At 48.1% G+C, this 13,485-nt stretch overlaps 1 protein-coding gene across 2 annotated transcripts in view; it reads right to left on the bottom strand.

The window, feature by feature from the left end:
• ZHX2 (zinc fingers and homeoboxes 2) overlaps window positions 1–13,485 on the bottom strand; it is a 193,819-nt gene that overhangs the window by 130,469 nt on the left and 49,865 nt on the right. The window contains exon 1 of one of the 2 annotated variants that reach the window (XM_063606886.1): window positions 9,176–9,197. The exons of the other annotated variant lie outside the window; for it this stretch is intronic. The gene's annotated coding sequence lies outside the window, so the exon portion shown is untranslated. Of the gene's footprint in view, window positions 1–9,175; window positions 9,198–13,485 lie in introns of those variants that run through there. 2 annotated transcript variants of the gene reach the window in all.

The following is a 13,485-nucleotide window of genomic DNA, read 5'->3' as shown; positions in this document are numbered from 1 at the left end:
CCTTTCTGCTATTTAAACCAAAAAGTGTGTGTGTGAGACAGACAGACAGACACAGAGAGAGAGAGAGAGAGACTCTGAGAAATAGTAGTCATAAAGTGCTCTGTTTTAGAAACTGATGGGGGTGCTCTGCCTAGAAAGATTCCCAGAAGTCTTCCCTCCACCCTGACCTTCTACCTCCCTCGTCACTTCACTCATCTGCGACCCCAGCAAGTTACCTCCTCTCTCTGGACCCCAGTTCTCTCATTAGTAAACCAGAACCTCTAGATTCCCAGAGTTCTTTCCAGATCCCAGACTGCAGGGATACTTTTATATCCATGATCTCTTTTGCCTTCACAATCTCTCTTGGGAGAAGAGCAGGTCAGATTCGCAATGCGAAGCTCAGAGAAGGTGGCATGGTTAATAAGTGGACCCTGGACTAGCGTCGTCAAGTTTCAACACCAGTTGCAATGTCAGCTGATTCTTCCGAGCTGCCAGCTGCCTTCGAGAGTGTGGATGGAGCCTAAGACCTATGTGTCTACCCTTTCAAAACCAAAAGAATTAGCACTCTGAAGCCTCTGAGCATCTCCAAGCTCTGCGTGGAGGCCTTTGGCCACCTCAAGAGATCAATCCCTGCAGGGCAGTTCCCTTTTTCCTTCCCGCCTCCTGGCTTCCTTGTCCTTGCATAGGGAAGAACACAGGCAGACGTGGTAGGAGATGCCCCAAGAAAGGCATAGGTGGCTTGAAGGACTTCCTGAGGTCCTTGCGGATGTAAAATTAACTGCAGAAAATCAGAAGCATGATGTGTGTGTGTGTGTGTGTGTGTGTGTGTGTGTGTGAAGGGTGAGAACAAAAAGCTAAGTGTAGAAAAAGCTCTCACAGCCACCTGTATTTCCTCTCTAATTACTCTGTGTTTTATACTTCTTTACAAATCTATCAGCTTCCTATTATACACCAGACAAATCTTTACAAATTAGGGAGAAAGAAGCTCCCTGACTAAGACCCACCAGCTGGAAGTGTTTCGGTCATGACATAAGCTCCTTCACGTCTAGCTGGTGAACGTTCTCTGGGATCCGGCGCCAACAGTTCTTTCCCAAGGTCCTTACAGCCAAACAGAACATCAGCCAGCCCAGAACCGAGGCAGAAACCCACTAAAGTGGGGTCTCCCCAGACCTGGCAGCAGTTCACCGTTTCCACCCAAATGGCTCAGAATGCTATAGACGCAACAATCCCTGTTTACATGAGGGGTCCCTTAAAAGTGAGCACTCAGCAGTGCTGTCTCACGGTGGGGGCCAAAGGCCACTACCAGTAGGGTACAATTTGTGGGGAACTAATGAAAGGCTCCTCTAACCAAAAAGTCCTGGGTAATGACCCCTGTCTGAACCTGGTTTGAAATTCCCATAATAGAGCCACTCATGGCTCGGATGACAAAGAGAGGCCTAGTGAGCCAAAGAAAATAGCCCACGTTTTGCTCTAGAAAGTCCTGATCACATTTGTAATAAGTATACTCTTGGATGATGACTTAATGTCATTGATCCTTGATTTTTGAATCACCAAGCTCCGTAAAATAATGAGAAATACTGATTTAGGACATCTAACACAGAGTCTGGCATGTAACAGGTCTGAGTAAATAGCAGTTGTTGCTGTAATGATTCTAATTACCCAATCATTTCGAGGGTCTCTGTTTAAAAAGTTCCCATGCTGTCAGGGATGCTCCACTGCAACCATGGCCCACGAGTAAAGGTTCCTTTGATGGTTTGCTAGTTGGGCTCTCAGAAAATGAGCTGGGGCAATGGTTCTCCAAGTGTCACGCCTGCATCACCTGGGAATTTGTTAGAAATGCAGGTTTGGGGGCCTCACCTGCCCCAACCTGTTGAATCAGAGATTCTGGGGGTGAGGCCCAGCCATTTCATATGCCCCCAGGTGATTCAGTGCCCACTGAGTTTGAGAACCCCAAAGCGCAGGCAAAGACTGCCATATCTGGCTGATCATCAGAACTTCTGGGAGTGTTCAGGGGAGAAAAGTCTTGGGCCTTGACTCTCAGGGATTTGGAGGCTTTAGGTTCTGGGGTGAACCCCGGGAGACAGCTTGTTTTTTTTTTTTTGAGATGGAGTCTCGCTCTGTCACCCAGGCTGGAGTGCAGTGGTGCAATCTCGGCTCACTTGCAAGCTCCGCCTCCCGGGTTCACACCATTCTCCTGCCTCAGCCTCCCGAGTAGCTGGGACTACAGGTGCCTGCCACCATGCCCCTGGCTATGTTTTTGTGTTTTTTGTAGAGATGGGGTTTCACTGTGTTAGCCAGGATGGTCTCGATCTCCTGACCTCCTGATCCACCCGCCTGGGCCTCCCAAAGTGCTGGGATTACAGGCGTGAGCCACCAAGCCCAGCCAGGAGTCAGCTTTTTAACAAGCTCCTTGATGTTCCCACTGAACTAGTGGTTCAGTTTGTAGGGAGAATTTGCTCCTGGAAAGAACTCAGGGATGGATGTGGTAGGAAGAAGCAGGCCTGGTAGGGCTGGGGGCCCTGAGAGAAGAAGGTGCTGAAGACCAATGTTCTCAATCCCAGGCCTATAGATTTATGAGATGAATTTCCTACAACCTTCTCATTTTCCAACTAGGGAAACCGAGTCCCACATAAAGAGACATGACTGTCCTAAGTCCATGCAACTCATGCCTGGAAGAGCTGGAACTTGAGCTATAGGTCTCGCTTCCAAAGCCAGTGCCCTTCTCACTGTGCCCCAGGAGCTCGTGCTCATTCGTTTGTTCCTTCTTCGTGTCTCTAAGAGTGGGCTCTACAGTCAAGCACTATGTCTGCGCACATTTCCCCAGAGCTGACCATAAGGGAGAGAGCTAGGGAGGACTTGGAGTCTTCATATCTCATACTGAGACTTCATATCTCAGTACAAGTTTAGGTTGTCACTGGGTAGCTAAGCCACTGAGTTACCGTCTAAGGGCTTCAGTTTCCTCATCTGTAAAATGGGGGATAACATCTGATCTCACACAGACGCTTAGTGGCTCAAATACAATCACATACATGAAGAGGCTTTCCAAGCTGTCAATCAGCTCCACAAAAGCAGGGGCTTGGGAGGAAAGGGAGGCTTCATCACCATGTCTAGCCAGAACCACTCTCTCTAGCTGGAGGGCTGAAACACCCTCAAAGCAATCAGAGAACAATTAAGCGTTCAGCTGCCTGCTAAATGTGAACTCACACTGTGCCTCTCTGCTCAGGCTGCCCCTCTGCCTGGATTGCCCCCCAACCCCCGACCCTCCAAGTGCCCTGTATGTACAAGAACTCTGTGTAGTTCATGGTCTGTTCCTGACTCCCTACTGTGAGGCAGGAGGTGGGTTTTGCAACCCCAAAATGTCTGGCACCTGCAAGGTGTGCTCAGGAAGTGGTGGATAGGGAGATCTCTAGGCCTTAGAGAAGGCCTTTCAGGTGGCTAAATGCTTCAGCGAATTCTTATGATGCGCCACTGGATTGAATACAGGAAAGACACGGGCTTTAAACCAGGCGGCAGTCACCGGCTGACTTCCCGCTATCCCCAGGCCTCTAGCGCCTTTGTCATCCGCTCCACCGTTTGAGAGTTCTCATTAGGGCTAGTGGTTTCCTGCAGGGAAGTGTCAGGGGAAGACAGGCAGGGAGGAAGGGGAAGCAGGAACCAGCAACGCTCCACCTGGCAGCAGTACGTAATGCTGCTGCTAAAACGAAAGAAAGACAAGAACCAAGGGCCAGGTAAACAGTCAATGCTCAGTGTTCAAAACAAGAGTTTTCATGTATCTGGCTAATTCTCCTGCTTCTCTGTGTTTTCCGGGTGTGGAGGATGAACGGAGGCATGCAGAGGAAACATGGCACCATGGCGCAAAGAGCTGTTGGCAGGTGAACAGGAGATTCGGGCTTTTCCTCCCAATCTGCCCTGACAAGCTGAGTGACCTTGAGCAAGTCACACTGGATTTCAGGGTCTTGCTCTTTAAAATGGGTATTGACAATGGGGAGAGGTTTAATTGTTCTCCTCTAAAGAATAAAGCAAACAACACAGAAAAGGAAGTAATGGCCACAGGTCCAGCAAAGCAAAATGAGTTTAAGCTGACACTGTTCTGGCCAGGGTCCTTCCATGAAAACCCAACAGTAATGACAACGACAATGACGATGGTGACTACTCTTATTTATTGAGTATGCACTGAGCATGAGGCATGGGACAAGTACTTTCTGTGCTTGTAATGAATTTTCTGTGCAATGTAATGACAAGTGTAATGTAAGCCACTTTTAATGTAAAGCACTTTTTCTATGCAATGTAATGACAAGCACTCATCACAATGGTTAATCTTCACAACGGCCCTTTAAGGTAGATACTATCATTATTCCCATTTTGCAGTTGGGCAAATTGATGCACAGAGAAGTTAAACCTGGGATCAGGGACTGGCGAGTGGGAGAGCTAGGATTTGAACCTAGGGTGTCTGATTCCAGAACCTACCTTCTTTCCCACGACACTCTACCAAACTTGGAAGTCTGTATTTCCACAGTTAGGAAAGAGTAACTGTGGAAAGAGTAAAGGACTTAGGCAATTACAATAATTAATCATTTTCTAAACAGAAGACTCAGTCTGGAAAGATCACACTTGGAGCATGCACAAATTCAAAATCTACTAAATTATTCCTAGTGCAGGAAGCATGTCTCAGGAAGTTGGTTTAAACAAAGGTAGAATAGGTGCCCTGGAGCTAGCCCGGCACTTAGAGTCAGACAATCTGGATTCTAGTCCAGTGGCCCCATGTACCAGCCTCTTCTGCTGGGGTCAGGGAGCCACTTCGGAGCCCATTTTCTCACCCTTCAGGCAGTGAAGTGCCAGAATATATATTTCTCAACCTTCAGGCAGTGACCTCTCCACTCACAGATCTAGCTCAGAATAGAGGGTCCCATCAATGTCCACCTTCTCCACAACACAAAGTTTAAAAGATTCTGTCTCTCATACATTAATTATCTATTAACAAAATAACCAGGCATATGTATAACTGCTGGAGTTTCTGAACAAAACGAGGTAACCATTGCTATCCAATTGCAGCCCGAAGCAAAAACAAAACCAAACCCCCCACGATCCCATGCCACCCCGTGCCACCATATCCTGGGGACTGTACAACTTGCAGTGATTTCTGGAAATACTCCCTGTATTGCGGACTTTCAGGAAAACACTGGCCTAAACTGTTCCTAAGGCCTCTTCCAATACCAAGTTCTATAGTTCTACAAAATTATGTCCATAAGTGTGCTTTGCTAATTGCAAACATATCATTGAGGTTCTTATTTTGTTCCCTTAATGCTGGAAAGGTAAAAAACAGGGAGGACCCCTTGGAGTCCAGAGGAGGTCATCTGAGGATACAAGCCGGGCAGGCCTCTGCCACTTCACACCGAGGGTGGAAAACACATGGAAGTCATTGGGCCCGAGAGGCTGTACCAGTTAAAAATATAAACAAGTGGAAGAAGGGTTTAGATGAACTCATGGGTGAGTGAATGATGGGGTGAGGGAAGTTGGAAATGTTCAGATTTTGTCCATTGCTTCTGCAACCTGCTCTGTTCTCTGTTAGCAATAGAATACTTGGCTGAATGGAGTGTGGATGGGCCCACAGAGAGCAATGCCACATTCTAGTGTGTGCCCAAGATAAAAAAAGAAGGAAGGGAAAAAAAAAGTAATGAGGGTATAGTGTGGTTCCCTGCTCCAACATATAACTTCTATAATCATACACGAAAAACCCTTTGGAATACATTTAGAAATGAAAGAAAGAAAAATAATAATTTCTGATTTGATCTCTAAAGATCTCAACTTTGTTAACATTTTGCTGTAATTTCATCATGCATTATGTGTTTTTCTTAAATAAAAACTATATATACAGTATGAATCCTGCATTTTTCATTTAACATTTACCACTTTAAAAAAATCACATTGGCCAGGCATGGTGGCTCACGCTTGTAATTCCAGCACTCTGGGAGGGCAAGGCGGGCAGATCATGAGGTCAGGAGTTCCAGACCAGCCTGGCCAATAGGTGAAACCCCGTCTCTACTAAAAATACAAAAATTAGCTGGGTGTAGTGGCACGTGCTTGTAGTCCCAGCTACTCGGGAGGCTGAGGCAGGAATGAATCGCTTGAACGTGGGAGGTGGAAGTTGCAGTGAGCCGAGATCAAGCCACTGCACTCCAGCCTGGGTGACAGAGTGAACTCTGTCTCAAAAAAAAAAAAAAATCACATTACTAAGTACTGTAGACTTCATATATGATCGAAAGGTTTCTACCATGTATTTAACCATTTATTTATTTAATTGTTTAATTATCGTACTATTCACCTCTTGTTGAACCTTGTTTTCTTTTCCCAGTTTTCTGCTGTATAAACACGCTGGGACTGACATGCCTCGTTACTTCTTTTTGGAGAAATAACAATAAATCTCCAAATCTCAGAGTAGAACATGTAATGAGTTTCTCTTACATAGACAAAGGGCATGTGAGGGATGGGCACACGAGGAATATTCGCCAGGGTGTCTGTGGTGACTTGATGTAATACCATTTTTAAACGTTCCTTGATACCCAGGAAGTGCCCCTGGCACCCCACCGTGCTGTGCTTTCTGCTGTCTTCCCACAGCTATTTGTTTTTGTAGAAGATTCTTCCCTTGCTCTGCAAACTGAGAGCACTTGGAGAGCTACAGAGATGTGCAGCCACTGGGCTAAAGCACACCCAGACGGGGCTCTTATTAGAAATGCAAATCTCCTCTCTGCTGACAAATCCCAAACACAAAGCTCAACGGGCTCTTCCACCCTCCTCTCCCCTAAGCGGGTGGCCTCTGTCTTCCATGTTACCTGAATGAGCTGAAAGGGAGTTGGCTGGGTTGTGGATCAGTAATCTGAGAAGGAAAGGGTCTGTCTGAAATGGAATTGTCTCCCCAGTGTTTCCATTTTACCCAATAAGAGGAAGTCAGTCTCTTTCTTCTCAGCCTTAACTCTACTAAAAGCCATTAAGCACCGACAAAGACAGGAGACATTATCTGTTGGCAAGTGTGAATGCTGCATTCTGTACCTCCAGCAGGGATGGAAATTGAGCTGTTTACTTGGTGGCCACCCCAAGGGACTGAAATGAAGCTCTAATGTGACAGCATTTCTGAAATGCCAGTTTTAAATCCCAAATTCTCACCCTCTATTCCCCACCTGTAAAACGCACTAGGAATTTGCACTATTAGCACTATTAATTTAGCCGAATTACACCCTGACTAGATCTGACCACCAGATGCAAATGAAGTCACCAGTAGGTGACCACAGTAACCTGGGTCTGGTTTTGGAAAGGAGGGTGGGTGTTTGAAACCTGTAGGGGTAGTGGCAGGACCAGCTTATGGAATAACTTTCCTTACTACAAGTGACTTCCAGGATGGGGCTCACGATTAGAGATGGGGGTCTGGAACCCATTGCTCAGATGGGGTTTCCTTTGATGGTCAGTAATACAGTTACTGGAAAGGGGTCCAGATCTAGATCCCAAGAGAGGGTTCTTGGATCCTGCACAAGAAAGAATTCAGGGCGAGTCCATAAAGTGAAAGCAAGTTTATTAAGAAAGTAAAGGAATAAAATAATGGCTACTCCATAGAGCAGCCCGTAGGGCTGCTGGTTGCCCATTTTTATGGTTATTTCTTGATGATATGCTAAACAAGGGGTGGATTCTTCATGCCTCCCCTTTTTAGACCATATAGGGTACCTTCTTGACGTTGCCATGGTGTTTGTAAACTGTCATGATGCTGGTGGGAGTGTAGCAGTGAGGATGACCAGAGGGTCACTCTGGTCAAAATCTTGATTTTCGTGGGTTTGGGCCAGCTTATTTACTGCAAGCTGTTTTATTTGCAAGGTCTTTATGACCTGTATCTTGTGCGGACCTCCTACCTCATCCTGTGCCTTAGAATGCCCTAATTGTCTGGAAATGCAGCCCAGTAGTGTAAGATTCTCCCTGGGGCCTGAAAGCTTAAGGGGATGAATAACTCCTCCCTTCTCAGGCCCAGTACCAAGGCGCAAGGCTACTTGCACCAGCAGTGTGGGCCAGCAAAATAGCAGAAGCAGGAAGAAAGCCGGCCGGAAGACACCTACCCTGGCTGGAAGACACGTACCCGTGAAGATCAAGAAAGAGGCCATCCAGGTACAACGTAGCAGTTACGTCAGACTAGGACACTTCCTGTTTACAGGAGACTATAAAATCTTTGCCCTGTCCTCACTTGGTGCTGATGCCATTTTAGGCCTCAGCCCGCCTGCACCCAGGAACTCATTAAAACAGCATGTTGCTCCACACCGCCTCATGTTGTCTGTTGGTTCGAACACGCGCTCTCCGGGTTCGAACCGATACAAGAACCTTAAGTCAGGTGCCAAAACCGGGGAGGGGCTCAGGTCTGCATCCCCTGTGGACCTACCCCTTCACCCCGGAGAGCAAGCCACAGCAGCCGGACAAAGGAAGCTCCTCAGCCTCCAGTTGCCTCTCTGTGCATGCACATCGGTCACTGATCTCGCCTACTGGTAAGTTTTCCCGGGAGCCCTGTTAACAGGGGAAAATCCACATGGCCTCTCTTGATTTCTCTGGTCCAAAAATCCAACGTTGGTCCAAGAAGGTTCCGGCGTGTGTCAGGCACTTGCTGATCATCTGGCCTTAGGGGGGCGCCTCTAAGCCATTAGATCCTGTTCTGGGAACGAAAATGGCAGCAGTGACAATTGCTCCTTTTATTGTCCCCCTCTTGCTGTCCAGGATGTTCTCCTCTTCCTTGTTCTCTCAGCCTACCCTCTGTTGTGGGAAATTCCCAGTCTTCCACTCCAAAGGACAGCCCTCTAGGCTGCCTCATAAAAAAAACCTAAAAACCTTAGGCCTCAGGCAAGATATCTGCCCGAAGTGCCGTGTCTTTTTCGCAATTCAGTCTGGCCACAATACGAATTAAATAATGGGTCCAAATGGCCCGCAAATGAAACATTCAACTTTACAATTTTAACTGACTTAAGCAATTATTGCTGACAACTGAAGAAATGAGAAGTTCCTTATGTCCAGGCCTTTTTATTCTCAAATCACAACCCAACCTCTGCAATTCTTTCTTACCTGTTCAAATCCTTCTCCATTCTTGCCACCCTGATCGCCTTTCTCTTCCCGACCCTACCTCTTTTTCCTCATTAAATCCAGCAGACTGCTGTCTACCCCTCCCAGCCCTTACCTCTTCCTCTCAACCATCTTCTTTAACCCCCGCAAGCCTCCTCGTTGTCTTCTCAGCTGCCATCTTCCCAGTCGCCATCTTCTCAGTAAGCAGTATCCACTTCTTTTCCTACACCGTCCCCTCCTCAGGACAATTCTAGTATTGCCTGTACCCATTCTCCTCCCCCACCGCCCTCTCCTGAGGCTTGTAAACCCATCCCACCACCTTACGCCCCTATCCTCCACTGCTTATCAACTCAACCACCCTTCCCCCTTCAAACCCTCAGCAGAAACCACTTCCAGCTTCTTCCTTCTCTCCTGCCCTTACTCGCTCGGGCGCCATCTTTGGCCCATGCCCCGCCCTTACTTCAGCGCCGGTGCTAGAATACCCCCTTCAGAAAGTAGCAGAAAATGAAGGTATTGTTAGAGTTCATGTTCCCTTCTGCCTCACTGATTTCTCTCAAATTAACAAAAGATTCGGTTCATTTCCAGAAGATGCTACCTCTTATATTAGAAAATTTCAGTACCTTACCCAGTCTTATGAACTGACCCGGCATGACCTCTAGGTTATCCTCTCTTCCACCCTCACCCCAGAAGACCAAGACCGTATCTGGACTGTAGCTCAGGCACATGCTGATACCATTCATCACCAAGCTCCTGCCCAGCCTACTGGTGCGGAGGCAGTCCCCAACCAGGACCCCCACTGGGATTATCAAGACAGGGCCTCTGGATGCCACCGTTGAAACCACATAATTGTGTGTCTCCTTGCAGGACTCAAAAAGGGTGCCCATAAAGCGGTAAACTATGAAAAACTTTCAGAAATCACCCAAGGTCCTAATGAAAACCCAGCCCTTTTTCTCTCTCATTTAACTGAAGCCATTAAAAAATATACCAACCTAGACCCAGCTAGCCCAGAAGGAACCTCTATCTTAAACCTTCGGTTCATCTCCCAATCCACCACCGATATTCGGCACAAGCTTCAGAAGCTTGATGACGGCCCTCAAACCCCACAATGAGACCTTCTAAATTTAGCCTTCAAAGTCTTTAACAATCGTGATGAGGAAAGTAAAAGGCAAAAACAGGCAGAGTTTCGAATGCTTACCTCTGCCATCAGGGGCCCTGCAGGCCCACGGGGCCATAGCTCCACACGGAAGCCTCCTAGCAATCCACCTCCACCTGGCGCCTGTTTCAAGTGCGGCAATGAAGGTCACAGGTCCTGACAATGCCCAAACCCAGGTAAGCGCACCAGGCCGTGCTCCCTCTGCGGAGGACCCCACTGGAAGTCGGACTATGAGCAGCCCCAGCAAGGACCGCCCCCATCTCTTCCGGAGCCGGCCAAAACCTCCTACTTGGATCTCATCGGCCCTGCCGCTGAAGACTGAGGGTGCCCTGGAACAGACGCCCTGGCAACTACCATCACTTCATCCAAGCCAAGGGTAACCCTGATGGTGGCAGGTAGGCCGGTATGTTATTTTTGAATTAATACTGGGCAACCTACTCTGCTTTCCCTAATTTTTCAAGACCCACCCAGTCCTCCCAAGTCTCTGTTGTGGGAATTGACGGACGAGTCTCCAAACCCTGAGCCAGCCCTCCACTTTTCTGCTCCCTGCACACCTTTTCCTTCACTCACTCTTTTTTTTTTTTGGGACGGAGTCTTGCTCAGTTGCCCAGGCTGGAGTGCAGTGGCACGATCTCAGCTCACTGCAAGCTCCGCCTCCCGGGTTCACGCCATTCTCCTGCCTCAGCCTCCCGAGTAGCTGGGACTACAGGCGCCCGCCACCACGCCCGGCTAATTTTTTGTATTTTTTACTAGAGATGAGGTTTCACCGTGTTAGCCAGGATGGTCTCGATCTCCTGACCTCGTGATCCACCCGCCTCGGCCTCCCAGAGTGCTGGGATTACAGGCGTGAGCCCCGGCGCCCGGCCCGCTCACTCTTTCTTAGTCCTGCCCTCATGCCCAACTCCGCTCCTAGGCAGAGACATCCTTTCAAAACGCCACACTACTCTCCACATCCACATTCCCCATAGTACCCAACGCATCAACCCAGACTCCTCTGGGGCATCTAACTTTCTTCTACTCCTCCAACCTCGCACCTTAAAACATGCAACTTCTCCTTATCCGCCGTCCGTAGTTAACTCCGCAGTTTAGGATACTTCCACACCTTCAGTCACAGAACACCACACCCCCGTCCGCATTACTGTGAAAGAGCCCACCCAGTTCCTATCACAGAAGCAGTATCCCATCCCTCAAGCAGCTCTCATAGGCCTAAAGCCTATCATTTCTCACCTTCTCACCAGTCGCCTACTCCGCCCAACAAACTCCCCTTTTAACACACCAATTCTACCTGTTAAAAAGCCAGATGGAACTTAATGCTTAGTCCAGGACCCCAGGCTCATTAACCAAGCTGTACTCCCGGTATGTCCAGCAGTTCCTAACCCATATACTTTACTTTTCACGATTCCCTCCAATACCACTCATTTTTCTGTTCTAAACCTTAAAAAATGCCTTTTTCACAATTCCTTTACACTCGAATTCCCAAAACCTCTTTGCCTTTATGTGGGAAAATCCTGACACCCACATTTCACGTCAGCTCACCTGGTGTGTACTACCTCAAGGTTTTAGAGACAGCCCCCACCTTTTCGTACAGGCCCTTGCTTGCGACCTTTTTACCTTATCCCTAAAACCGTCCACTCTCCTTCAATGTGTTAATGATCTGCTCCTGTGTAGCCCCTCTCAAAAGAGACTGCAATGCCCATACTATGTCTCTCTTTTAAACTTCTTGGCAGAACGGGAGTTATTAGGTCTCCCCTAAGAAAGCACAAATATGCACCTCCTCAGTCACCTATCTAGGCCTAGCTCTTACCCTGCAAACCCGAGGGCTCACAACCGACCGCATATCCCTCCTCCAGTCCCTCCCGCCTCCGCAAACTAAGCAAGAAATTCTCTCTTTTCTAGGACTAGCAGGATATTTTAGGCTCTGGGTTCCCTCCTTCGCTCTACTTGCCAAACCGTTATACTAAGCTGCTAAAGGCCCTCTCCATAAGACTTCAAACCCTGCACAGCCTATTCCCCAACCTTTCTGTCTGCTCCAGAAGGCTCTCACCTCAGCCCCCGTGCTCACTCTCTCAGACTTCACCAAATCTTTCTCCCTCTATACCGACGAACGGCATGGAGTTGTACTGGTGTTCTAACCCAGTCTAAGGGACCCACCCTCCAGGTTGTTGCCTACCTCTCCAAACAGCTTGAAGCCACAGTTCTCAGACGGCCTGCCTGCCTCTGAGCATTGGCGGCAGCTGCTGTCCTCACCCTTGAAAGCCTAAAACTATCTCTCCATGCCAACCTAACAGTTTATTCAACCCATAACATCAAAGACAAGCTAGCTCACCGCAGTGTACTAAGTCTCATCTCTGCCCCACGGCTCCTCCAACTGTATGCTCTATTCGTAGAAACTCCCCACATCACCGTCTAACCATCTCCCGTCTAAACCCGGCCACGCTCTTACCTGAAGCTGCAACTGCCCAAGACCCTACACATTTCTGTGTAAACACTGTTCAAACCTTCCTTATACCTTTTCCAAACCTAACAGACCAACCCCTTCCAGATGCCTCCTTTACTTGGTTTTAAATGGCAGCTCCTTCCTACATCAAGGACACCAGAATGCTGGCTATGCTGTAGTGTCACCACCCCACATGCACACTATTGAAGCCAATCTCCTCCCGCTAGGCACCACCTCCCAAGAAGCTGAACTCATCGCCCTCACTCGAGCTCTCACTCTAGCAGCTGGACAACAGATCAACATATATTCAAATTCTCATTATGTGTTCCACATAGTGCACTCACACTCATCCATCTGGAAAGAACGGGGTATCCTAACTGCAAAAAACACTCCTGCCATAAATGGCTCTCTCATCAACAAGCTCCTTCAAGCTGCCAGGCTCCCGCAAAAAGTTGCCATCATTCATTGCAGGGGCCACCAAACCCCAGACAATCCTATATTGGCTGGAAATGTGCTAGCAGATCAGGTAGCCAAACAAGTGGCCCTACAACCCGTGCAAGGCCAGTTTCTGTCCCTGTCCTTGTTCTCTCCGCTTTACTCCTCAGAAGAAAAGGAGGACTTCCGAGCCCAAAACCTTCAAAAGCAAGGACCATGGTATGTCAAAGAAGGGTGCTTCGTTCTTCTTCACTCTTAAAGCCTTCCTCACCTCCAAAGCCTCCACAAGTCTTTCCATGTTGGTTACAAACCTCTCCTGTAACGTCTCCGCCCTAGCCTCACTTGTCCTCACCTTTCCAGCCATGTTTGATAAATTACCCAGTCCTGCTCTATCTGCCAC

Source organism: Pan paniscus, chromosome 7, assembly GCF_029289425.2.
Source record: "Pan paniscus chromosome 7, NHGRI_mPanPan1-v2.0_pri, whole genome shotgun sequence".
NCBI lineage: Eukaryota > Metazoa > Chordata > Mammalia > Primates > Hominidae > Pan > Pan paniscus.
Note: the sequence above shows the minus strand (reverse complement) of the source record. Positions and strands in the feature narration are given on the sequence as shown.